Source organism: Falco cherrug, chromosome 3, assembly GCF_023634085.1.
Source record: "Falco cherrug isolate bFalChe1 chromosome 3, bFalChe1.pri, whole genome shotgun sequence".
Classification (NCBI taxonomy): domain Eukaryota; kingdom Metazoa; phylum Chordata; class Aves; order Falconiformes; family Falconidae; genus Falco; species Falco cherrug.
This window is the reverse complement of record NC_073699.1, coordinates 2,242,908-2,270,232: the sequence shown is the minus strand read 5'-3', so window position 1 is coordinate 2,270,232 and position 27,325 is coordinate 2,242,908. Positions and strand designations below refer to the sequence as shown.

The 27,325-nt window shown below is 39.8% G+C and overlaps 1 long non-coding RNA gene across 1 annotated transcript; it reads right to left on the bottom strand.

Moving 5' to 3' along the window:
* Nucleotides 1-8,393: 8,393 nt before the first annotated feature.
* LOC129735758 (uncharacterized) lies at nucleotides 8,394-26,198 on the bottom strand. Its single transcript, XR_008731610.1, has 3 exons — nucleotides 25,375-26,198; nucleotides 11,336-11,450; nucleotides 8,394-9,629 (listed from the first exon to the last, which is right to left on the bottom strand). It is a non-coding gene; the product is annotated as an uncharacterized LOC129735758 (long non-coding RNA).
* Between the last annotated feature and the right edge of the window lie 1,127 nt (nucleotides 26,199-27,325).

Sequence of the window (27,325 nt, the reverse complement as noted above, 5' to 3'; positions counted from 1 at the left end):
GATGATGCAGCCATGTATATGGGGTGGCTGCTCCAAGATTGAACCTCTCAGGGCCATAGAGGCAGCTCATGGCTGAAGGTCTGGGAGCCCCAAAGCGTATTTCTTGGTTTCTGAAAGCAACACCACACATGGGCTTTTGCCTTAGTCATGTCAGGAGCGTGCCCACTCCCTGGGACACAGCCTGAGCCCTTGCTATTAGCCATTGCCTGCTGTGTTCTTCATATATCATGGGCAGAAAAAACAACACCTTCATCTTGTGAAAAGTGGATGGGAGAGGTGATGAGAGTAGAGGGAACTCACCCTGACCCTATGCACCTGCTGTGTTGACTTGCCTTTTATATGGAAAAAGTCATGTTAAGCACAAGGCTAGGGTCATGGCGTTACAGATGGAGGAGTTTGGGGTTGTGCACCACTGCCAGTCCCAGAGGGAAGGCTGGATGACCCTGCAGCTCAGCAAAACAGTCTCCAGTAGCCTTGAAATTGTGGAGGCACAAGACACTTCTCTCCAGTCCTTTAGGTGGCACACTGGACACAACACATTTCCATGCAGCATTCCAGGAGTAGCTGTTTTGGGCCAGATGACACGCTGTGATCACACCGTGGTTCTACTGAACCTACATGGAGGTTAAGAGAAACTGCCCATAGAAGCAAAAGTTGCCTAGTTTAATGCCAGTTTCATATAATTCACATCAGTTCTGCAGCAAAACTAGATTCTGGCCTCTGTGTTAACAAGATTTTTAAATGGAAGTAGAGTGTTAAGCTCACTGCAGTCGTTCAGATATTTTTCAAGTGACTTGCCAAATATCTGATCTCATCAAAGGCATTTGTACAAGGTACACCCTGAAACTGAGATTGCATCCAGGGCCTCCAGCCAGAGGGTCTTGTGGGCTTTCAGAGCTTGAAGAGAATCTGGTCCTGTCACACAGACAGAGGTATGAAGATGAGCCAGGCTACAGGAGACCAAAGAGACTGTTCATATTTTAAACTTACTTTTTCTTGTCAGGGTGAATTGTTTTTTCTTTCTGCTTATACTGTTCTGACAGAAACTGCATAGTCGCAGCCCATTTTTTTTTTCTCCAAGCCATGGTCACGCATTTTCATGTTTTCATGGATGCCTCCCCTGTCGTTATGTAAACTACCTTTCCATCTGTTTGCAATCTCAAATCATTGCAGTGGCAGCAAAGTCATGTGAACAGCTGCCTTTTGAAATCCACAAAGTCCCATCATTATTATACTCTTAGTGTTGGCTAAAGAACCTAACAGCCAGTGTTACAGGTTAACTCCAAGGGCAAACAAAGCTTTTCACCATCCATGGCAAATAAAAAAGTGTTGTTTTCTCTTCTTATCAGTCTTGTCTACCTGGCTGCTCTCTCTTCAATTTCTGTTACTCCTCATTTCTGCTGCCCTGTATGACTGCTTGTTTTGCCTGGGCAATTATGGTATTGCAACCATGTGGTTCAGTCTTCTAAGGCGATGTCTCCTTTACACCACCAACCTTGCAGCAGCTTAGGTCTTTGTATCAGCAAAGATGGCTATCTTGCCTGGAAGCCCTGACTGAAGGTACGTATTCACGACCTGTTAAAGAACTCATTATAAAAGCTACCCTACTGTTCTTAGGTGTAATGGTAATGGCAGCTGACAAAGAAATATATAAAATATATAAAAAAATCTATTTTGATTTTTTCAATATATATTTTTCTAGCTGTTTATGGGAGAATTTCTACTGTTCTTCCTGGGTTTTCTTTTTTCTCTGATTTTTCTCTCTGTTTTCTTTTGCAACATAATTTCTAACAATTTATGAATGCTCAATAGCTTTATACTTCATTAACTTGTTTAGTCTTTCCTTCTGTCTGTGGGATCTCTGTCATCTGCTACATCCTGCAGAAGAACGTCCACCGACTGACTACATGCAGCGTGAAGTAAAAATACTTTTTGTTTCCCGCTCAGTCTCCTTCCCTTCAGCTTAGTTTGATGTCCATAGTTCTTCTACTCAAAGAGAAGTTCTTCTACCTTTCCATGCCAACAGCATTTTTTACAGACCTCACCTCTATCTCCCCTTCTTTTCCCTCACCCTGCACTTATCCTAACTTGTTTCTTGTCCAGACTGAAGATTTTCAGCTTAGTCATTCCTGGTGCAGAATCAGTTTCTTGCATTGCTTGCACCTGGGATGCTTCTCAGAAATTAGAAAATTGACTCCAACGAAAACAGATCTCAAAGGCAGTGTGTCATTTGGCCCATGTGTGTATTCAGGGATGAAGGACAGAGAAGAGGACGTCACAAAGGGTTAAGTCTTTTCCACCTGCTGAAGAAGACTATCCACTTCCAGTGTCATTTTCCAGCATTATCCAAGAAAAGCCACAAAATCACTCACATTTTGTTTTCCTCAGAGAAAGACCTATTCAAGGTGTTTTCAGATCCAAAAAAGGATTTTTGCAGGTATTCCAGAGCAAGTTTAATTGCTCTATTTTCCCTCAAATATCTATTTTCCCTCTATATTCCCTCAAATATACAACTGCCCAAACTACAGCTTTTCCCTATAACGTTGTCCTAATGCCTTTACCTTCCTACGTGCCTTCAGGGTGAGGAAGTACTGTCACTCCAATCTGCAGACAGGGGATGAGACAGGACAGCTTCAGAGCCAAGGTCAGCTTTCAGGCCAGGGATGGAAGAGGTGCTTGCATCATTGTCTCCAAAATCCTTAACTACTGAACCAGCACTAAGCCATTTTCCCTCCCTGGTGATGACATCCCTCCACTAACTTTGTGGATACCCTGAAAGAAATCAGTCACCGGTGTCAATGATTCAATATCGTTCCCTGATGCTTATTGAACGTGAAGGAAATTGACCTTCAGACACTTCGTCTGGTTTAAAGAACAGTGAGTCTAAGGTAAAAGAGGAGCTTAAATCTTCTGAATCAGTCCCACCTTGATCCTGTTCTTTGTTCACTTCTATTCCCACATCCAACCCTTCACTCAATTTCCAGACAAACCTATAGTCTTGCTACGCTGGAAAAACTCAAATCTTGCTGTGAAATATAACTATAGGAATAATACCACCTATGCTGTATGCCTAAAGGCCTGCTGAAATATTGATTAACAAAAAAAAAATCACAATGAAATTACTTTACCTAACCTCGGGTTAGAAAAAAAAAACTATTTCCCAGCGGTGCTCTGCATGGATACATGCAAATAAAACATGCTCTGCCAAAAGGGCATTCTGAAAGCTGCTAAGTCAAATATTCAGAAATTAAGAAAGTATAGTTCTGGTTGTCTTACCCTGGCTTCTTTGTGCAAATACAGTCTGTAATTACACAGTCATGTACCTATACTTTACACAAAAAGTATTTTATGGTTGCAACAGAACGGTTTTGGAGTCTCTGCAGTGAGGAACTTGACGTGTCTGTGAAAGGGAATGGACAAGCTGAAACAGCCATAATATTGTTGGCCACATGAACAACAGAAACAATAAATTCCCATCCTTAATATTGGATATGCATCTGACTAAAACTCTGTATTTCAGCATCTTTTTGTGAGCAGGGCCAGGGACTTGCTCTAAAACTCCTTGCTCTCCCCCATCACGACATGTACCATAACAGGATGATAAGGCCTATTATAGTAGCCTGTGTATAACAACATGACAAGTTAGCATGAGTATCACTGCACTTTTTACACAGCTTCTTCAAAGTACTCTCCTAGGGCTGAATTAAGGCTGTTGAGATAACTAAACCACAAATTCTGTTTCTAAACTGTGTTTATTTTAGGTTTAATTATGCCTCTGCGTTCCCTTGATTTTCAATACTTGTTTATTAGGTAACTGCAATTTTCCGAGAATATCTGCAGTTATTAAAGTTTACTCCCAAAACGTACTTCTATTTTAATGTCATTTTTAAATGTAGAGACTTCTTTTGCTTTTAATAGTTAAACCTTTATACATGAGCAATATACAAATAGATTCTTTAGAAAAAGAAACTTCAAGACATATTTGCCTTTAGGTGCCACAAACACAAAGAAGCATTGCCATACAAATTATCCAAATATTCAGAGGTATGAAATACTGCCTTTGCACCCTTGTGAGTTTAAGCTTGACTTTGGAGACTTTGGATTTGCAGATATACTCAGGCTGAGTCGCTATATTCTGGAAAAACTGACACAGATCTGTTTTCCTCTTAAAACCGGTTCCTATCAACTGTCCCTGACTCCTGCTCAATGGGGAGCTTGTCAAAACACCAGACACACAGAAAGATTCCTTTCTTTTCTGTCCCTTGCCTCACATTGACCTTTCTAGCCCCCTCTTATCAGCCTCTTCCTCCTTCCCCCTATAGTCCCTTTGTCTTTTCAGCACCTCTGGAGATTTGCCTTTCTTGGCTTCTTTCCTGAACAGATTTGTTGAGAAAGAGATTTGTTGAGAAATGTGTTTTGCTTTTCTAATGGGATTAATGACCAGTTTTTGACCTTTTTTTCGTCTGTGTTTGAACATTTCTTCCCTAGAAGTGGCTGACAATTTACTTTCTCTTGCAGGGTGCTCCCATGCAAAATGATGCCTGTTCAAAATGCCAGTCTGTTCTGCTCTCACAGGTAGTCAGACCACCTCTGCCCCTAGCAAAGATGTCCTTTGCCAAAAATGCTACTGGCTTTCCTCTGCAGAGGAAACATTATATGATGGAATAAACCGTTATAATCATTGTGTCTTTTTTTATTATACACGTTAAGAAAAAGAAATAATTTCCCCAGGAAGTTTAGTTTTCATTTTCTAAAACATTACGTTTCGAAGCTAAAATGGCATAGTTGTCTCCTATGCTAATAACTATTCCTTTAAGAAGATTAGCTTTATGTATAGATATTTGTATGTATCTCCATGTATTTTAAAAAATTGTGTAAACCAGTGCATTGAAGTCTCCAGTTCAGTTGGTTGCTAACTGCATGGGGTTCCCCCTTTCTTCTTTTCTTTTATTATGTCCTTGTGTCTATCTGTGTAAAAATTACTTTAGTTTTTCAATCCCAAGTGGGTTTTCTTTGGGATTTTTTGTTTGGTTTAGTGTGGGGTTTTTTTTTTGATTTGGTGTCCTGTTTAGGAAAGGGAGCCATGGAAATACATTTCTGTATTCTTTGAGACCTTTGTGTGAAGTGGTGTGAAAGTCTTGAACTTTTCTGGGACGACTGACCTGCTTAAGAATGCTATTACAGCTTATTAAAGGAATGTAGGGTCTTGGTGTCTTTGCAGAGATTTCCACTTTATCTGGTACAGCTTGTTTGAGTTTATTTGCTTCTGGGCAGCTGGAAGGCAATGTCCAGGCTTTCACAGCCTTTTCAGCTAATAGGACTATGGTGAGATAGACAAAGGAAAATCCTATTTTTGAAGATATTTAACAGGCAGTCCAGCATAGACTAAACATTCCCTCTTTCACACACACTGCTTTGTTCAGATTTCAAGTTAAATTCTGTTTTACTAAATCCAGCATGGGTAGTCAAGAATTTTTCTTTGGCTATGTCTAGTCCACAAGTCTCTAGAGGTACACACATTTATAGAAGCAAAAAATTTCCTTGGACTGCTGCATTTTGATATGCAGATCCTGACATTTGTGCAACCCTGTTGCAGATCATCCGTTCCCCTTAAACAAAGGTAGTTAGTTTTATCTCTACCTTTCCAGGAATCCACACAAAATTTAGTCGTAATTTCTCTAAAGATATGGAACTTCGGCAAAAGTACCTTCTTCCTCTTGTCATGGTGGCATTACAATACAAGAAAGAAAAACGTGACTGTCTCACTGCACAGACTGCAGGAGCCAGTGCACCACTGAGAACCCTTGTGGTAACATCCCAACAATCTTCTCCATGGCCCAGAATAAAATTCAGGTTGACTGGTTTTCAGTGGAGACATAAAGGTTGTCCTACTTGTTATTTGTCCCCTGGTAAACTAAGGGGGAATTTCTATTGCCTAATTTTATCTGCCTAAAAGAAAATTTTGTAATCTAGATTAATTTATTCTTGCCCAGACTCATTTTGGAGTCAATGGGAAACAAGACCAGTTGAAAGCATAAGTTCACTGTACCCCAAGATTCATGTCAGGTGTTCCTCTCTGGTCTTGACGTTTCTTTGCAATTAACTGTGGAGATAACTAACCCACACTTCCTCCACTTGTAAAGAATTAATCAGTGTGTCTGTCACTACAAGTAAAATATGCATTTGTGGTGTTTGACTTGGAAACAACCCCAGTTCTGCTCAGTATGTTTGGAAAATCTGAGGCTTTCTGTGTCCTTCCATGTATTTTTATGATGCTAGCAATACCACAAAGCTTGCAGAGAACTGCACAAAATAATGGATGATGGAAGGAGACTTTTCAAAAATACCCATTCAACATAGGAATGTGTATTTACATGGTGCCTTTAAAGTTCCTGTCCTCCTCCCTTTCCCAGAATTTGATATAAAACTCTGATTCTGCAAATACAAGCATGCTTAGCTTTATACACCAGATTCCTGAGTAATTCTGGATGAGTGGCACAGAGTGAAACTGACCTTTCTCTTTTTCTCCTGCAGAGAAATAAATAAGATCGGTCAGATGCATGAACTTAGGGCACCTGAATAAGTGTTCTGCAAGACTGGGTATAAGCAAAGAAATAAAATCAAGGTGCAGGTCCCAATGAGACAAGCACAAGGCATGAGAGCATTAAATCATGAGAAACAGCTACTGAATTTTGCTCTGCTCCTCAAATGTTTGAGGTACCATAGGACAACCTGCCTGAGAGCTCCTGCTCGGGATGGGTGTTGGCCACTCGTGGCTCCTGTGTCACATCTGTGGGCCCCATGAAGCTGTCTCAGAAATCTGAGACATTTCCTTCAGAGATATTAAATGCTAAAGCAACTATACGTGTCCTCTGTGCCATGACACATAATCCTTTGAAGGATTATGAAGCTAATACGCTGACATATCTGGCTGGCCAGAAATGGTGGATCAGATGGCTGCATTTGGGGAAGGAAGGAGAAAAGTGTCTCTCTGGAGAGATCTGGAAGGCTAGGCCAGAAGTCCTCTGGGAAGGAACTGGAGAAACAGCCAGCCCCAGAGGGGCACTTGTTCCTCCTTTTCTGTTTCTTTCTACCCATTGCCACTTGAGACTTCTGCTGGATAAAACAATTGCAAAACTCAGGAAAGGATGAGTTGGAGCTCAAGGCTGTGTCCGCATGAGGCTGAGCTATATTCCACCTGCAAGCACATTCCGTGGGTGATTCTGAATCATTCCAGACTCTCTCTCAGATGCTGATTCAGGAGTAGCCAGAGATGCCACAGCGCAGTGACAAGGTGCCTTGGTTTGGGAGAAGAAGAAAGTTTAGTTCTTTGGGCAAGAGCTGCATTGTGTCCCCTACACGCAGGACCATAAACCAGGCCATGGCTCACATTCGTGACTGTAGACACGTCGTCTCCAAAGGCGCTCCCTGTGTGTGTACCTACATGCATCTGCTGCACCCAGAGCAGGCAAGCTGATTTCTCACATGTCAAGCTGACCCAGGACAACCAATACACCTGGCTCACATAGCCTGAAATGAGGTCTCTCGGACCACATAAAAGGGTGTGTTACCTGTTGGAGCTTTAGAAAGAAAATTAGGCTTTCTGCATAGACACAGATACAATGTGATGCTCCGCTCAAAGTCTGCTAAATATATCACAGATGATCTAATAATATTTCTCCTTCCTCTTAATAGTCTCTTTTCATTACTTAAGTTGTCAAATCTCAATGATGTTTGCTGCTGCTAGATAACTTAAGACCGTGAGAAACACTCTATCGGATTAAAAAACAAAGAAGATCCATTTTCTCCACCATCCTGCTTCCAGCAGCTGCTAACAGTAGATATCTATAGAGAATGCAAGGAAAGGTCATAGGAGCACTGCAAAAATAGTGTGACTCTTTCCCATAATACTCTCCCAACCTCCATTCATCCCAGTGAGAATTAACAGAGATCAGGAATTTAGTAACAGCTCTAAAAGATGAGACATCTTTTATTGGGCTAAGTTTTTACAAAAGTATGTTAAAAATTCCTGAATGGTATGTCTTCTTTTTCAGGTTTTAAAGGTAATTAATTTTAAAAGTTTAATTTAATTTTTTTATTTATTTCATTTGTGTTTTACTTTGTCATCTCGATATCTCAACTGCATTGGCTGTTACTGATTCAGAAGCTGACAAACAATTTGAGTTTTAGTGATGATGATCTTATACTTTTATTGGTTGAAAATATAGTATCACTTAATACATTTACAATAATTATTTTTAAAATAATATAGAGCCAGTTAAAATTAAAATAAAGCTGAAATTCAGTCTAAATAGTTTGATGTAAAGAGTTTTTAAATTAATTTTAGAGGAAGTGTAACAAATTGTTTCCATGAAAGAAAAAAAAATACTAAACTGTTGGCATTTCCCACAGAGGTAAAGCCTCACATTAAAATAGAACGGTCACATTTAACAAACAATTTAAATTGACAATGCTTTTATTTTTCCAGAATATAAATTGAAATTAAGTGTTCTGATCTTGCCTTGACCTGAACAGGGTTGAAATCAGGGCTTTTCCCTCTTTTCTCCTCTTATGCAGATTGAAAAAATCCTGAGCAACAGGAACAGTGAGAACACAGTGGCAATTGGCCATAACTGATACCAAATACATAAATTCATTCTGAATTGTGTCAATTAAAGTAAAGAATAATTTTCAACGGGCTCATGACAGAATCACAACTTTCTGACAATTCCATAATATTGTGGCAAATGTGTTTCTCTTGGGGTTTTTTGTTGTTGTTGGTTTGTTGTTTTTTTTTTCCAAGAAGCTTTTTAAAGATTATTTTGCAGGCAGATCCAGATGCAAGCAAGTATTTCGTCTTGTTGAATGTGTTGTCTTCAGATGCCCAATACAAGAAAACAGATCATTAAAATTCATATTTTTTTTTCTTGGTACTTCTAGCTGACATTTAACATGCCATTGAACTTGATGATTCACTCTGAAGGGCTGTGCTGCTCTTACAGATGCTATTGCTCATGAATACTTAGTATTTTTGGACAAGAAATTTCTGTATCTCCCCAGAATGTGGCTCTGTGAGCATGTTTATAAAAGTATTGTTATAGCAACCGCTACAGGTAATTGGAACCAGAATGTCTTGGGCCTGTGAGTGATGCATATTTTATGGCTCATCTTCTGTGTTGTTAAAGGCTTAGGGTTTATGAACTTGGTTGCTTTTAATCCAGCAGGTGAATTTCACTGATTCAAATCTCAACATCCATGGGTTTTGTAGGGGGATGGGGATGAAGGCACAAATACTGCAGTAATAAAACTGATGGAGGAAATCAAGGTCAAGAACAGCGACTTACAGAAAAAAAATCAGTCTGGTGTATTCTCTGTGTTCAATATTGGTGTCCAGATGAGGATGATGCAGTTCAAGGAGATGAATGTAGTAGGTTGTGTTTATACAGGGAGAATGAGAAGAGAGATTCACACGCTAATACATCAGTAGTGTTCTTACAACACAGAAAATGAATCTGTAGCAGGTAATATACTCATTTCAGAGGGCAGGTTTGCTTGTCTGCTATATTATGGTTTTGTAATTGTGTCTGAATTTAGATGCTCCTCAGCCATTGCAAAGAGATCATTCTGCCCTGCAATTACAAATATTGATTTACAATGACATTTGCCTCTTGTAAAGTGTTTCAGTAACATCTGCAAAAACAGATGATGCAGAAGCATTAATCTCTCTATCTCTCTGATTTAAAAAATAAGTGGTTTTTCCCTTTAATGGCATGAAGGAACATAACTGTGATGAGTATTTCAAAGAAAGGATTATATTTCTAAAATTCCTATGCAGTGGCTGTAGGCACACAGATAAAGATTATGGAACACTAGAAAGACAACAGCATCCTATTTTGGTATGATAAGCAAACAGAAATAATAACACACAAACTGCACATCTCAATTTTGGATTCAAAATGTACCCCAAAGTATAACTGAAGCAAAACTAGTGGAAGTTACAAATGAGAGTGGTTTTGATACACTGCATAAACTGGATGAGATTCATTAGAAAGTTTACCAGTGCTCATAGCCTGAATTCAGTTCTGCAGACAAAACTGAAAGCAGGTGTATTTCACATTCTTCTTTCATTGTGAATGTCTCATGTATTTATTTTTCCTATACAAAATACTTCACCAAGTGGCTTCAAAACAGCATCCAGAAATACAAGATCTGACTTCCAAAATGCTACTGAAAGAATCATTAAACAACAACCTAAAACTGGTAAACTGGGAAAAGAATGGATTGTGAGACCTCATCCCCTCTTAACTCATTATTCAGTGTCTCTCCTCTCTGTTGAGGGTGAAATGTTCCCCACTACTTTTCATGGGTTTTACCTCTTTTAAAAGCAATTAACATGCTCTGTTTAATATATTTTCAAAACCCACTATAGTCTCCCGATGTTACAACAATAAATAATAATAAGTCCAAATCACAGTGTAGGAGAAAAACCTGATATGCAAAATAACCATGTGATAGCTGGGATTCTTCCTACATCATTGCTTTAATTGACTTTGGGATTTAGACATAAATTGATAAATATGAACTACTTAGTTCCTACTGACCTTTTAAAAAAGGAAGGAGATTAATCGTATCCCAGAAGCTCCTCTTCACCATCTGGGGTGCCCCAAGTGTCTGAGATGCCCACATTAGGCTGCTAGATACTATAGAGGACTATGTGTGAAGCGTGCTTTTCTGAAGATGGAGCTTAGCAACAACACTTAGAATATAGGTCTTGGGTACCAATACATAGGACGTGACTCAGCTCATCACTCACAGACATCTGAATCTATCCTCATCTGGATGGACTAAATCTCCATTGTCGTAATGGAAGCTTAGACTCTCACGTAAACATTTAAATTTAGATTTCTTAATTTGGAGTTGACTCTTATTACTCATATGTTTGGCCATATGAATGCTGTTTCAAACTATTAACTTTTACACCATAGCTCAAGTCTACTAGGAGGGCTGCACATGGGCTTAACGCTACCCATAAAGTGTCCTTATGAGGTGTCATGAAAATAAATACATTTTAGTCTTGTGAGCTTTAATGGTAATAGACCTTTTAAATTTAAGTATTGATTGACTGCCGTTTTAGAAAACACAATATCTGTACAAAGCACCACCTTTATTTCTGTACAGCAAAGCCCAGTAACCACAGGGTTGGGCAGCTTTGTTATTTAGAATGTCTTTCCTGCCTAGTATCTGAATATTCCTGCTCCTTTATGATCTTGAGCTAGATTTACATATGAAGTGGGAAAAACTTTCATATATCCGTAATTTTTGCAAGCTTATTTACCTCATTCTCTTTTTTTGTTCCTCTACATATTACGCACTGCCTGAGCTTGCAGGCTTTGTGTCATGGAAATCATGTCCTCTTCTATGCTTTTTCCAAGCCCAGCACGAAGCAACACCTGCAACAGAAACCTGTATTACCATTGCATTTAAAATATCTGCAATCAAACTAATATTGTGATGGACACATATAGCTATTTAGCTGCTTTTGAAATCAAGCATAAAAAGACATTTAAGAGCAATAACTGCAGAGGGGTGACAGATGTTGTGGCTTCAAATATTATATTTACATTTGCGCTCGAGTTGGTACATCCCAGACTCTGACAGCACAAGATCAACCCCTGGCAGCTGTCCTACCGAAAAGAACCACCCAGCTGGGCTGAAAAGTTGTTTGACATTGGCCTACTTGGAGCTGCCAGCTCCCTGCTTTCCCTGCGGCTGCTGGGATCCAATGTGCCAAGACTTCCATTGCGTTTATAACATCGATAAATGGGACAGATGGATGCCAAAGTAATCTCTGTCTCTGTGGCAGCTTATCTAATTAAACATTTAGACAGAGAAAGGTATAATTGCAGAATAATCTATCTGCTTTTATCGTGTGCTTTCCCTTAAGACACTCCTGCCTTTCTGACGGAGCAAATAAACTTTGACAGATGTTTACTTTCAAAGTAAAAAAGATAGTGGAGTTCTATTAATACAGACCGTATTCAATAGAAAAGCTATTTTTTCCCTGCACTCGATGCCAGCATTCTTTGTAGAACAAAGATTTTGGTACTGAGTAAAATTTGATTTGCATGCCTGAGGGAATAATAAAAGCAGCCTATTATGGAATGAAATGGACTGTAATCACATTGAGAGGATCGAGATTGTTCCTTGGGTGGGGAGGGGGGCAAAGCTACTGCCTGGTAAATGGCCTATTGAAGAAGAAAACACAGTGTCATCCAAGATACAACATATGCCAAAGTCTGAGGCATGACATGTGTAATTGCTTCACAAGACAGACTTCCATCGCCTTCAGCAGGAGCTGAACACTGCTGGACACTGAACACCGGGACAGAGCAAAAAAGCCATCACGCCGTTCCTGTTGGATTATGCCTTGGCTAATGCTGACTCAAATGCCACACAGAAAGTCTAAGTTTGTGGCCGTTCTCCCCCTGGCACACAGGGCTGGTGGAGCGGGCCTCCACTTCTGCTCCCCTGGCCTGCAACCAGCCTCGGCTGCTGGTGGGCTCAGCACAAGCCAGGCAGAGAATGATTTCAATCATCGAAGAAACAGCTACTGCCCCATTAGATGTCGGTAAAGATGGCTCCTTCTCCGAGAGCTACTTGAACTGGGCAAAGAGCTGGCCTGCAGGCACAGCTGCATGGTGTTCCTTTGCTTTTCAGGACACTCACCAAAGCAAGGGCAACACCAGCTTCTCATGTGTGCGCATACCTTAGCAGACCGACGTCCACTTCACCACATCCTCCACCTATGTCTGCTGGTGCTATTCCCAGTAAGCAATGGTGTGCTGAAAATTCTGGATGTTTACTGCAATTTAAAGAACATACAGCACCACGTGCCCGGTAAGCTCGCTGTCACACAAGCTGTTCCCGTTAATGGCATTGCTGCATGAGTTTGTAGCAGAAATGCTGAGCTGCTCCAGGATTTCTAGTTCTCCTTCTTGCTACATGTAGTGACAGTCCTAAAGTCTGTCCTTCTATCACTTTATTCTGCTGTGAACAATGAAATAAAACAAGGAATTTTCCCCCACGATTGTGCACTATGGAAATGCAATTCTAATTATATAGATCTTATTATTCTGATTATGCAACGGTGTGTATTGTATTTCAAGGCAAATGACCAAAGTTACAGGGGGACATCGAAAAGCTAGTTTTAAAAGAAGTTCCATGGTAAACACCAGAGAAGAAAAAAGCAATACAGAAGCAGATGCTTTGTGATTTGAAGATTTGAATTGTCCTTGTTTCCAGAATGCTACAGAAGTGATTGCCGTTGACAGCCACACTTCTTGTGATAGGCATAATGTCATTCATGGCTTTTATACTTGAACAACTTGGATACTACACAGTCTGTCAAGTCTAAATCTATTTAAGTCATGACAATTTATGTTATACTACAGTACATTACTTGTTTTGATCATAAGACTAAAATCATCCATGCATGAAATAAACTGAAACTTTTAAAAACCCAAGCAATGGCTGCTGTTTTGAAAGCAACTGAAATGTTCCTGGCTGTGAGTTTGACCAACAGCCTACAAATCCAGAGGAGCAATGCAGAAGAACAAACCTTTCTCCATCCGTATCCTGAATGTTCAGGTCAGTGCGATCAGGGCCTGGAAGCACTAGCCAAATATTTGCAAAAATTTACAGGCTGCAGCTGAACCACTGCCTGACCTTTTGGGACCTGCGGCAGGAGCAGAGGTGGGCTGTCAGGTCAGGTTGTGCGTGGCAGAGGATAATGGGTGCTTTGCACTGGGTGCAGCACACTACCTCAGTGTGGTTGTCTGTACCTTCTACTGCACCTTCTGAAGAAAAGAGAAAGGTGGAAAATTCAATTATATGTGTTCATTGAAATGTTCAGTAACAAACTGTTCATTGTTACAATATATGCTGAGAGGCACTTTGCTTTTATGAAGGTTTAATGTATAGACAGATTCTCCTTAAATTTCAAAAAGAAAAGAAAACTTAGAGTGAAAGTTTTTATGAGGTAGAAGTTTCTTCAGCCTTGGGCTGATTTATTCCTGTACTAAAACTCCTAAATCATTTCTTAATCTTCATTTGCAAGACAAAATTTGATATACAACACCTTTATTGGAGCCTCCTGTTATTTCCAGAAACATTTTAAGAAGGTTTAATCAGAATATAAAGAAAAAGCTTCAGTTTTCTATGCGAAATCCACGTTACAGTTTTCATATTTTCCCAACCAGCTTCTTTTCCCCTGTGCTTTTAAAATAAAATTTTTAAAAAATTATCTTTTTTCCTAATTTGTGTTTGCAAGTTTACAGGCCGTCCCTTGTTTGGTTGGTAAGGTAGGGTTTGTTTTTTTTTCCTTCTTGATGGCCTATTCATTTTTGTCTATAGTGAATAAAGTGAAAATAGAAAAAAGAAAAATGCGAGGGGATGAAAAGGCACTAGGTACTAGAACCCACACTTTGGAAGAGAGCTTTCTAACTTTCCATGTACCTAAACTAAACTACATTTTTAAGACCAAATTAATTTAATCCTCAAAGGTATACTTAAACACTATTTCTCACTTTAGATTTTCCAAATCATCCTCAAGCTATCTCTTTTCCAATAGCAAATAGTTCAATCAATAAAATAACAAATTTTACTGTATTTGAGGAACATTCCTGCATTTGTATCCTTTCACCCTTAGTCTCTTTTGTCCCTTTCTGTTATACATTATTTCAGGAAGAAAGAATTCCTAGAGAAATCTCAGTATATTCTTAGTTCACAATAAAAATTAAAAGACAAAGATCGGAAAAATAAGGCTTTAAATCAGGGTTTACAATAATAGGATGCCTTTGGGAAACTTAATTTATCCATGACATTTCATTGTTTAAATATAAACCCAGATACTTTGTCATGCCAGTGAGATCAGCAGCAAATCCTATTAGCAAGATAGTGGGAGAAGAGGGGCTATGCTGTGTGGCTGCTTTTAACAGCTGCAATGAAATGGAAGCATGAACAAACAGCTGCAAACTGATGAAAAATTGCAGACAGTGCTGTGCTGAGAAGTGTTGTGAATACCCAGGGAGACAGGAAATTTAATACAGACACACCCAAAAAAAGTCAGCATGAGATCTCAAAAAAAAAAAAAAAAAAGAAGAAGGGAAAAAATAGGGGATGCAGTTCTAAAATGTATATATCCATCAAAAAAATATTAAATTTAATTAGACTATTAGGGACTATTTAATTAGAGAGAAAAACTTAACACTGCAACCCTCTGCAAAGCGATTTAGGTGAGATTTAGAGAGCGGTGAGTTCAACATGAGATTGTAACATGGCACTATTGTTAAATATAAAAATCAAGAAGCCTGTATTTTTCCTTCCATGCAGGAATCTTTTATTTAAGGTTATTGTTATCTTTCTAACTATCTACGTATTTTCTTTTGAAAGAAGAAAAAATCCTTCTCTGTGAAATACTACAGTGAAAGCATATGTCGTCTGCTTTTCTCATTATTGGAAATGTACTGAAAAATTACAGTGAGTTGAGAATAAAGTGCTGACAGTGATTAAAGATGGGGAGGAGTGACTTATGAGAATGCTTACACACTCCTAAGGGTGCCCTTACACAACCTTGGTTTCCTTTGATGGCAAAGCTGTTTAAGACATTCATGCCATCCTCCCAGCCCCTGACTGCTCATTTTCTTTCCACATGCAGCAGGTTTCTGCTCCCTCAGGTCTGCCAGTGCAGCTGTTTGTAAGGCCATATTGGAAATCACATCACTGAAAACCTGGATTTAGAAAAAATTACAGCCTCCTTTTTAATAGGCTTTTTACCTATTTTTACCGAGATCTATTTTCTTGTCCAAGAGTCCGGGATTGGCCCCACAAGTGATTGTACTAATACATCCAAAGGAGGAAATTTATGGGACCGTATTTTGTGACTGAGGTCAAGAACAGAAGGCAAACAGACTCTTCTGAGAAAGATTTTGCTGCTCAGGGAAATCTAGATGGTTTTCTTTAGGTGTAGTGACCTCTTAACTGATGGGCTCATACATTAAAGCAAAACCTGGAAGAAACAAAGTGCTTGACAAAACCCAAAAAGCAAGGAATGTGCTAGTCTACAGATATGTGTGTAGTATTAAAAAATAGATGTCTCAACATGATATGAACAGAAATCTTGGGATTAAAACTATGAAGAAAATTGCAAGTTGAATATCATGTAGTACAGTCTGAAGGTGAGGCATACTCTTGCATGGAAAATAGTAAGAAATATTTGCAAGAAAAGTCTCAAGAACAATTGTCTATAGAAAAGAAACAGATCACAGAATTAAGGATCTTCTAAGATGGGTAGTGAAGTAATATTTCCAGATAAAACTTTTTGCTGTATTAAAGGATTTATTTTAGATTACAGATATTTTGTTTTAGATGTAACAGCTGCATTAAAAGTATATAAATGTTTTTTGAATACTATTCTACTGAAAGCAAAGGGAAGTTGAACTGTAAAATTCTATGCTTTTCTGCAGTCACAGAAGAAGAAATTAAGCTGCTTTTGGAAAAAATCAATATGGTCTCCTATACTTTAACTTTTTCTTTTTCTTATTTGAGCCTTACAAAATGTTTTCTGAAATGAGATGATGAAAAATGCAAAGAAACTATGGAGGCACTGGTCTGAAGAACCAAATGAAGACAGAAAGAAGGAAAACCTTACAAAATATCTGGATTTCTAAAACATAGAAAAACCTCTACTTGCTGGAAGGTGTTTTAAAAATTGCTGTGAAGCCTTAGTAAAGAATTAATGTGTCATCACTATCCATCACGTTAAATAGAATTCCAAGAGTATGGAAAAAGATTGTTTGGAGTTTAATTTTAAACTGCCTCCTAGTAAATTTGCCTCAAAGCACCAGTTGCTCAAAAATGGCAGGTTTAATAAGTTTTTGGGGTCAACATAAGGAGCTCTGCTGATGCCAGTGCTGGTGATGCCTGTGAAATAGTGCAGCCTGTATGTAAATGAAAACCAGAACTGCGTACAGCACGGAAGAGGACGATGGATGAGGAGGGAGTGTTTGTGATGAAGTGATACAGTGAATTCTGCACTGCAGCCCTCAGTCAGCACAGGCGATGCTCGCTCTGCACTGCTTTACAAACAGCCTGTGTTTTACGAGGCTGTTTACAGCAGCAGCTTAAAGCCACGCTATTTATAGGCTTCTTCCTCCACAAAAAAAACCAAAACCCGCCTGTGAGAAACGATGGACAATTTCATATGCATAGCTGAGTTAACATAATCAGGCTTTCTTCGGTTTTAAGAAAGAGAGGAGGATGGGGAAGAGAGGAATTCACACGGTACGCCAGGTTGTTTTCACAGACATTACCAACGGTTTCTCTTCTCCTCTTGTCTCCCACACAAGAGCATGTAAAATCTTGGGAGGACCAGGGCATGGGGAATGGATACCTGGTCCCCTGTCAGTGACTGCACTGTATGCATATGCTGGTTCCTCTGGCCATGTAACAGAGAAACCTTTAACCCTTTGCACAGGGTTTTTCCTCCAGTTTAAAATATTGAGCTACAGGCCCTCTAAGGCCAAAGCTCAAGATGTAGCAGTTTCCATCTTTCTGCCTTACACCACACAAATATGCAAAGTCACCCTTCTTTATTTTTAAGTTTCTATAGCGCTTACACCATCTGGCTGCCCTTTTCGATCTCCAGCCTTGCCAGGTTGCTGAGCTGTTCTCATGGGCACAGCTTGGCTTGGGTGGCTGCTTCAATTGCAGACCATCCTGAGACTGTTTGACCCCAGCATGGAAAAGAAGGCTGGACTGAGCAGCGAGCTTTGAGTGAAAAATGATGGTTGCAATGCTTATGAGATGACAATCCCATCTAAAAGGCAAAGAGCATTACATTATTGTAAAGACAGAAATGTACTTGAAAGGACACTGTTCACTGGTGGGTAAAGTGTTTTCCAGCTTTTCCGTTAACAGCAACAAGAAGCACAGAGGACATCACACTGTACGAGGATACCAGATTTGCAAATTCAGAATTACCTTGCATAGCTCAACAAACCCCCCCCATCATATATTGATGTTTGCTCATTATAATGCTGCAAGACTTTTTGTTTACAGAGCCATACTGAGTTTATGCATGCTTAGCTTCTGTGATAACTGCAAGAGAAGTTTTACTGTCATTGCCTTTGGAGGCAGATAAAAGAGGGAAGCACAGCGACACCATTTCACTGTCATCATCATCCTACAATAACCTGTGCTGATTTAGATTTCCTTTGAAAATAAATATAATTAAGATATGGAAAGGACTGTAAAACATTACTAATGTGATTCAGACTTTAAATATACCGCACTTAAGAATGGGACTCACTTACTTTAAGACATCCAAAAATGTGGGGTTTAGTTTACAAGTCACTCGGCTTCCCTCTGTCATCAGTGGAAAAACAGGTGCTCCCAGAGTGTGAGTCACACTGCTATCCTTGAACTGTCTCTAAATAGGATAAACATTAGAAGAGATAATATCTCTCTCCTGCCTACCAAGCAAATGTTGCTGACTAGTTTAGAAAATCTGGAGGATATGAACTGTGGTCCACAATGCCTGATTGAGCTGGTAAAAAAATGGAGGTATTTCCCTTTGGATGATTTTCATCAACACTTTAAGCGATTTCTTTATTCAGATTTAAAACAAATTTGATTACTTGTGATAAACTACTAGTCTCCTGCTGAAAATAGACTGGTTTTGAGAAAAGCAGACACTTTCTACAGACAATTTTTATTTGCTCCAAACCAAAGCATCAACCCATAATATGTTTATAGAAATATTTGTGGGGATTAGAATCTAACCCACCCATTCATTTGAGAAAGTTCTGTAATATGGAATTTAAAAATGATAAAGCAGCAAGTCTTTATGTGTATGGGGAACTTGTTCAACTTCAGTTTGTGTAAATATACTTGACCATGTATCTTCTGCTGAGTGAAAAGCTATCCTGCAAATGGTAACTGCTTCTGGCTGAATGACATATTCATCTGATGTCCAGGACCATGTAGAATTACTCTGACAAAGGATTCTGGAGGAATTAACAGATCTGATGAATTTTTTTGCACTGTCCACAGGTGAAACAGACTATTGGTCAAAACAGACCGTTGATCTGATTTGTACTTCGACTGTCAGATGAATCAAAACCTGTCCCTGCAGGAGATCCAATAGAAGAGGCATGGTTGTCCTTCTGGGCAACCGAGGAAGCGCAGTGGGAGCCTGGGAAGAGAAGGCAGTGGACAGATGTAAACCCAGCACTGTCTGTGGAGTATGTTATACTGGTATTTGGCTGAGCCTCTGTGGGTAGGCTGGCTGTCAAGGGAGGTGTGGACACAAAAGCCCAGCAACTGGGAAACTAGAGTTTGTACATCTGTGAATAACAAATGACATCTACCTTTCCAGCACTAGGGGCATCTGAGATCATCTCCATTTGGTTTGCTTTGCTCAAATACCTGGCTGAAGGATCTATTTTCACATCAAGTGGTACTAGAGCTTTCTAAGAAGAGCAGCTCATATCCATGCATGCGGTCTCTTCTCCCTTTTCTTTCTGCTTGCTGTAGAGAAAAACATCTGCACGCCTGTATAGCAGTGGAAAGATACTCCTTTGTGCAACAGCCAGGGCAACAAAGTGCTGGGCACCTCTGACACTGAAACTCCCACCATGTGTCACCTGGTTCAGGACAGTATGGGAACTCTGATTTGATCTAAATGTCCTTTACCCATCAGTCATTCAGGTCTCACAAAATCACAGAATGGCTTAAGTTGGAAAGGACCTCTAGAGGTCACCTTGTCCACTCACCCTGCTCAAGCAGGGCCACCTAGAGCAAGTTGCCCAGGACAACATTCAGACAGCAGCAGAACATCTCCAGGGATGGAGACTCCATAACATACCTGGGCAACCTGTGCCAGCACTCAGTCTTGCTTACAGTACAAAGTGTTTCCTGATGTTCAGAAGGAGCCTCTGTATGTCAGTTTGTGTCCGTTGCCTCGTGTCCTGTCACTGGGCACCGCTGAAAAGGGCGTGGCCTCTTCTACTTTGCAGCCTCTCTTCAGATGTTTATATGCATTAACAAGATCCCCTCTGACCCTTCTCTTCTCTAGGCTGAACAGTCGCAGCTCTCTCAGCCCTTCCTCATAGGACAGATGCTCCAGACTCTTCCTCATCTTTGTGGCCCTTTGCTGGACTCTGTTCAGTATGTCCAAGTCTCTCGTACTGGGGAGCCCAGAACTGGACGCACTACTCCATGTGTGGCCTCCACAGCACTGAGGGGAAGGATCACCCCATCAACCTGCAGGCAACACTTCATCTAATGCAGCCAAGGATAAAATTAGCCTTCTTTGCAGCAAATTCCTGGCTCGTGTTCAACTGGGTGTCCACCAGGATGCCCAGCTCTTTTTCTGCCAAGCTGCTTCCCAGTTAGATGATCTCCAGCATATATTGGTGTAGGCAGTTGTTCTTTCTCCAGTGAAGGACTCTGCTCTTCTCCCTGTTGAACTTCACGAAGTGCTATTTCTCCAGCCTGTCGAGGTCCCTCTGGATGGCAGCACAATCCTCTGGAGTATCAGCCACTCCTCCCCAGATTGTTTCATCTGCAATATTTTTGAGGCTACTGTCTGTCCCCTCACCTAGATCAATGATCTTAATTACCCATCTCCTGGGGAAAGTGGTGGTTCTGACTTGGTATCCCAAACTGCAGCTGCTCAGCAGCTTTCAGACAGAATGCTTTTATATCAAAAACACACCTTTTGGGAACTGCACTGGTTTAAATAGAACTTTTGTGTGGGGTTTGTTTTTTTTTTTTTTTCAGAAATCTTCTTCTAGTCCAGGACAAGACTTGTAGTCATATTAGAAATTAATCAGAGAATAGAAATTACTCTTCTGCTTACAACAATTTTCTAGAATATTCCTATTGGGAGAAATTTCTTTTCTTACCAGACTTGAATGCAGTCTCTCCTGGTGTTAGCCAAATACCTGGTCTTCTGACAGTTTCTGAAGGCCTCTCCTTTCTTCAGAGAACTTTAAGATTGCAAGTCTGGCCTATAAAACATTTTCTTTCTCAATGCTGACACAGTATCTCACAGACAGGCAGGTGCAACTGCATGTAAACTCCAGGCCATGTAAGCTCTTAAGTAAATTCATATTTACCGAAAGACAGCTCTCATGCTTGTTTGTACTTGGTGTGGGCTGAACTAGCTGACTCAGACAAGAATTTGTTCCTAACTTGCACCTAAGTATCCCCACAGAAAACATAATTCTTTTCTTACTCATGAGGCAAATCCCTTTAAAATGCTACATTGGTCTTTATAAAAAAATAACAAAATAGAAATAAATTTGGGGAAGGATGGCATGACACCACATTTGACAGAGCCATGAATCACAGTGGTCAGATGAATGGTTATCCAAAACCATTAAAAGTGCTTCCATACTTCAGCACAATGCATTGTTTAAGAGCCATACTGGGCTGGAATCTGCTCTTTGTTTCACCAATCTCATAATGAGCTTTAGCAGGAGTTGCTCTTGATTTATGTTGGTTCAGGGTCAGATTGAGAACTATTCTACCTTTCCATAGTGTTAGCATCATCTCATAAATAACTTCAACGCCCAAAACTACAGCACAGGATCCAAGAACGGTTACTGCAGCATAACTCTAAAATGCAGAGCTACCCAAGTTACACTGACAGTTATTTTCAAAAGTATACTCTTGAAAGAACAAAAAAACATGATTTATGATTTTGCCCCTATAAAAAGCAGTCTGAGAAAAACCCAACTGATCCTTAAAATAGTTGTCTGGGTCTTTCTTAAATTCAGAAATCACTCATAAAACCTCAGGATCCAGTGAGATATAACCGTATCTATCACAGACCTGCAGGCAAATAAACTTCAAATTGACAGGGATAATGTTAGAGTTAAATCTCCTTGGGGCTTTATTATTCACAGAAAAAAGTCTGATTTGAGACAAAAACCTGGCACTTGAAATGCAATACTTTATCAGGTGTTTGGTTTTTAAATGGAGATTTGGTAAACCATTTTTCTTTGAAGCAGAAAACATTAAAGAACAGTTTAAATATGTATATGCAACAGTGGTGGGATTCACTATAAAATTAGAGAGAACAGTTGGCATGAGGAGGTAATTTACTTGACCAGATTCTTCATTCATCATGTTGAATAGCATTGTGTGACTGAGGGTTTGGGCTCTTTCTAAATCCATCAACATCGTATCTTTCAGCCACAAACTAAACAACTTTCTAACAAGTACTGACAAATATAATGCTGCTTTAAATTACTTCCGAAGCAATTTAGATTTAGAAAGACTTGCTAGGAAGCAATCGAATAACAGACTAACAGCACAGTTGCTTTCCACTGACTTTGTGCTAGGACTGGGGGACAATGCTCCCTGTACTTTAAAGTGTTGTGAGCTCTCGAGCTATAATACTACTGCTACACTAGGAGAAGTGATAGTTTTAAGTGACAGAGGAAGCAAGGACATTACCAAGAGTCAAAATGAGACTTTAGAGATACTGAGCACAAAAAACCCCACCGTGTAACATGAAGAGTCTAATTTCTATTCTCTTGCACAGCTGTTGTAAAGGCTACTCTGCATCTTTAAGGCATACTGAAATACACAGGTGTGTTTAGATCACTGTGCTCCATAAAGAAAATATAAACCATAGAAACAGATATTTTCTTAGAGGACAGAGAGGGCTACATAGAAGTGAATTCAGGCTCAGAGGCAGACAGCACTTATTTGAAATTTTTCTTATTTTGAAATCTTTTCCATCCACTTGCGCAAAAGTTAATGAAATATAAGAAGTAGGTAAAAACATTACAATGACAAGAAAAATGGATGTTCAGCTGTGAACCGTGCAGGTAGATGGAGTATCTGGTTATCAGACCCACTCTGGAGTTTGAAATGAGTGGGGTTAATGCAGTGAAGGCTTACAAGAGTCCAGAAGATTTCAGGAATCCAGCATGTAGAGATCATTAGCCATGCTTTGTCTTCTTAAGCAGACAGCTTTATTGCTCTTTTCTAGCTAAATTAACAAGTTACAGTGCTACCTCTTTTTAAATAGGTTGAGTGCCCATTGGGAGGGATTATAACCAGATCTGGTTAATTGAGGTTTAGTTTATTTGCACTTCTGGATACAAATAGTCTTATAAGGCAGACGCCCTGCGGCAGAGCACATAGTATCGGCTTCCTATTCATCATCTGAATAAAAATGAAAGACAGAATTGAGTACAAATTTTAAACTCTTGCCCTTTCGGGTAAGGGTGCCATGCTGTGAAATATTCCTTGCACAAGAGCCTGCCTCTGTATTCAGCCTGATAAGTAAAGCTGTACTCCTATAGCTAAGAAACCCCTGTATTCCCAAACTTGGATTGTGTTGAAAATTCTGGGATAATTTTTTTGTGTTTTTTTTTTGTTTTGTTTTGTTTTGTTTTTATTTCAAAGTTAATTTCAGAAACTAAGATGAGCTGGGATGCTTTGAAAAAGGAACACAGCTAAATGATGCTCTAATCAGAAATCAGAAGATGTTAGGTATATAAAAATGTCCATTTCTTCACTATTTTCCGTGTGGTGAACTGAATTGAAAGAAAGAACTGGAGTTGAGAAAGGACTGGAAAACATTACAGCACTACTTTAGAAGTTAACAGTCTAGGGTCTTAGGTGGTGTAATTTAGTCAGATCATGTCTTCTGAGATCAGCTGTTGGCTTCTCAGCTTCTGCACATTGATTTCTCCTGGATTTCTTGTACAGCAAAGATGATTAATTAATCAGCAGGTCTCTTGGTTAGCCAAATGAGTTTTTCAAAGCCCCTCGTGTTAGAAAAGAGTTCCTAGGCTTTAGGTGCATAAGGGCTTAGTAAATTCGAGGGAGATGTGCTAATTTGTAAGCATTGTCTTCATTATAATCAACGTCTATCCTCATCAGTCTTACTGTCTCCTATCAAAGTTTGCTTCACTGTACAACGAGCAATGACTCCGCAGTCCCTCTGCCCTTCGACATGTGTTTTCTCAGAAATGTGAATCATGGATGGAGGCAGCTGTATCAGCCGGGGGGGGCTGTTCTCCACGTTAGGGGAGATTTGAGCCCCCACAAGTAGCGTCCAAGGTCATGATAAGCCTGTAAATCCACTTGGGTAAGAGATCCAGGCTGTGCGTGTCCATGTAGGTTCTCTCTATTTCTTCATTCGTGAAATATGGGGATTAGAAATCTGACAGGAAGATATCTGAAATTCATTTAGTCCCTATGGTATAACTGGTAAATCAATAAATCTGGACTACTCTTGTGCAACACTTCTTTTCTGTCTCCACTCCCCACCCCACCCTCTGCCACCGCTTTTGGTGCTGTAGCCCTTGGTATTAATGTTTTTTTATACTGAACTCTGAAATTAAGAGAACTAGAAAGTTTTAGAAATTGGGTTTTGAAAAATAACAGCATAGCAAACTAATCACATCAATAAATGAAATGATGGCTTCCTTACTGAATGAGGAGAAACATGACTACGTGTGGCATCACCAGTGATGTCAGTGTCTTACAAAACATTAAAGATGATCACTATTTTCTCAAGAAAACCATCTTGCTAGAAAGAGCATTTTGTCAAATACAACTTTTCTGTGACTCTTATTTAGACTTTTTTTAAAACCTATGTAAGAAAACTTTGTTTTCAAAAGTGTTTGAGTCCTCGGCTATGGATTTCTTTTGAGTACATAAACAAATGTAACAATGTTTCCTGATGAAAGGTCTCTGTATATGTACTTTCACAATTTTCCATATCCCTTTTTTCCCCCCCTTATGGGACAAATGAGAAAAAGGAAAAAAAAAAAAAAAAGAGGAAAGAGTATGAGGAGAGAACACTACTTTTCAATACTTCATGAATTCTTCCTGCATAAAGTTTTGAAAAAATGAATTTTCTTGGGAAAATAATATTTGCAGTCTTCTCTGGAATGCACCACATTTATTAACATGGGCTTATTGTTCAAACTTGTTTCATGTGAATTTTGATACATTTGAGAATAGTTCGGTCCACTAACTTAATTTCACCTTCATTTATACCTGGAGGATTAATTTATGATGATGCAGACATGATTTGTAGCAGGGCAAGAGCAGGATGTGAACCACATTACTTCTACCTACTTTTCTCCATCATAGAGAAGAAAAGAGCTTTTAGTGTTCACAAATAAATCAATTGGAACAATTTTCTTAAAAATTTATAAGGTGGCCAGTTAAACTGGTTTTGGTTCCATATAGGTTGTGAGTTATCATATTGTCACCAGGAGTTTATGACTGGGAGCAATCATGAGGTTGTTCAGTCTGAGCAATTAAACACAGCTCACCAACCCCGGAGAATATCCTCAGAGTAGTTACACCAGAGCACTCCAGGTCTTCAGTATGCAAAATGTAAACAAGGAAGGCATTAAAGGACTCATCATCACCACCAGCACCAGGAGCTGCTTCAGGCTGATGTAGCTGGGTTATTCCTACATAGTCACAGCAAGCAAACTGGACCCATATTTTCAGAGAAACATGAAAATGCTTTGAATTCCATCTAGTCAGAACTATATGGTTTTTCCTAATACAAAATTTGGTGAAAAACCAGTCTGAAGCATCCAGCTGGGTATCTGAGAGAATGACTAACTAATCTGACATACTCTGACTTAACCAAACCCATGCCCTTCCTTTTTTATCTTCCCCAGCACCCACAGCCTAGCAAGCTAAAAGACCAATGCATGGATTCATGCTGCTTTGACGCTAGATTTGTTTCCCTTCTGTCCTGGTTTTGGCTGGAATAGAGTTAATTTTCTTCTCAGTAGCTGGTGCAGTGCTGTGTTTTGGATTTAGTATGAGAACAGTGTTGATAACACACTGATGTTTTAGTTGTTAAGTACTGTTTACATCAAGTCAAGAGCTTTTCAGTTTCTCAGACCTCAACAGTGAGAAGGCAGGAGGGGTACAAGAAGCTGGGAGGGGACACAGGACAGCTGGCCCAAAGTAGCCAAAGGGATATTCCATATCACAGAACGTCATGCTCAATGTATAAACCGGGGGGATCTGGCTGGGATCTGCCCGTTGCTGCTCGGGGACTGGCTGGACATGGGTCAGCTGTGGTGAGCAACTGTATTGTGCATCACCCATGGGGGTTTTTCCCTTCAGTTTTATTTCTCTCTCCTTCGTTCTTTTAATTACAATTACTGTTGTTGTTATTATTAATTGTTATTTTATTTCAATTATTAAATTGTTCTTATCTCAGCCCATGAGGCTTGCTTTTTTCTGATTCTCCTTCTCATCCCACTGAGGCATGGAGTGGGGAGGGAGTGAGCAGCTGTGTGGTACTTAGTTGCCGTCTGGGGTTAAACCACGACACCTTCCCACTCTGTCAATGTCAGCTGTGAGCTTTCATAGTAATGGCAATGTCTGTAAAAACTTCCACTGAAGCCACAACTCCCAAGGGACAAAGCTGGACGCAACAGCAAAGAGACATGAGACCACTCAGTGACCAGCCAACACAGTCATCCCAGCCAAATCCAACATGTCCTGTACTGTTCCCAGCACCGGGCATGTTCCTCCTGGGCCTCAGATGAAAACTGCAGAAATAAACATGCCAGAGAAAAACCACCCTCATTAAAACCAATGAATCAAATATGTGTGTGGGTTTAAGTCAATAGAGTAATACAGGGATATTTTGGCCTGGTACCAAGGGAGATGGCTGCTGCTTTTTAAAAACCCAGGCACTACAGTCATAAATCCAGCTGCTCTTTCTGAATTCTTGTTATACCACAGCCCAGTCCCTAATCATCGACGTAACATTCCCCTTTGCAAAATGGGCCTGTAAGCAAGTTAGAGGTTCTGCAGCGATGCTCAGCTGCAAACTGAGTTTTCACCAAAACGACCAAATCATTATCTGCAATAACAATATAAATCCTGCCTTCATTTATCTTCCAGCTATGGGATTGAACCTTCACTTTGTGGAAATCTGAACAGATGGACTCACCCTCAAATTTTAGTTTATCACTGAAAGGCAGCAGAGCTTCGCAAATTGTCTGGATTCACATCTCTAGACAACTCCAGAATATTTTTTCCCCCTGGCCAGACTGGGTTATGCTCCTTCCAATCAATGTTGATGCCTTTTATTTGGGCATGTTGCATTTTTTCCTCCCTAAAACTAAGCTGAGTAAGACACCTCTGTATTATAGCTTCTGTTTACTGGATGCATCAGGCAATTAAGAGATCACAATATTGTGTTTTCACCTTTTTCTTTATGGTGTGTCATCACCCCATATAGCATAAAAGA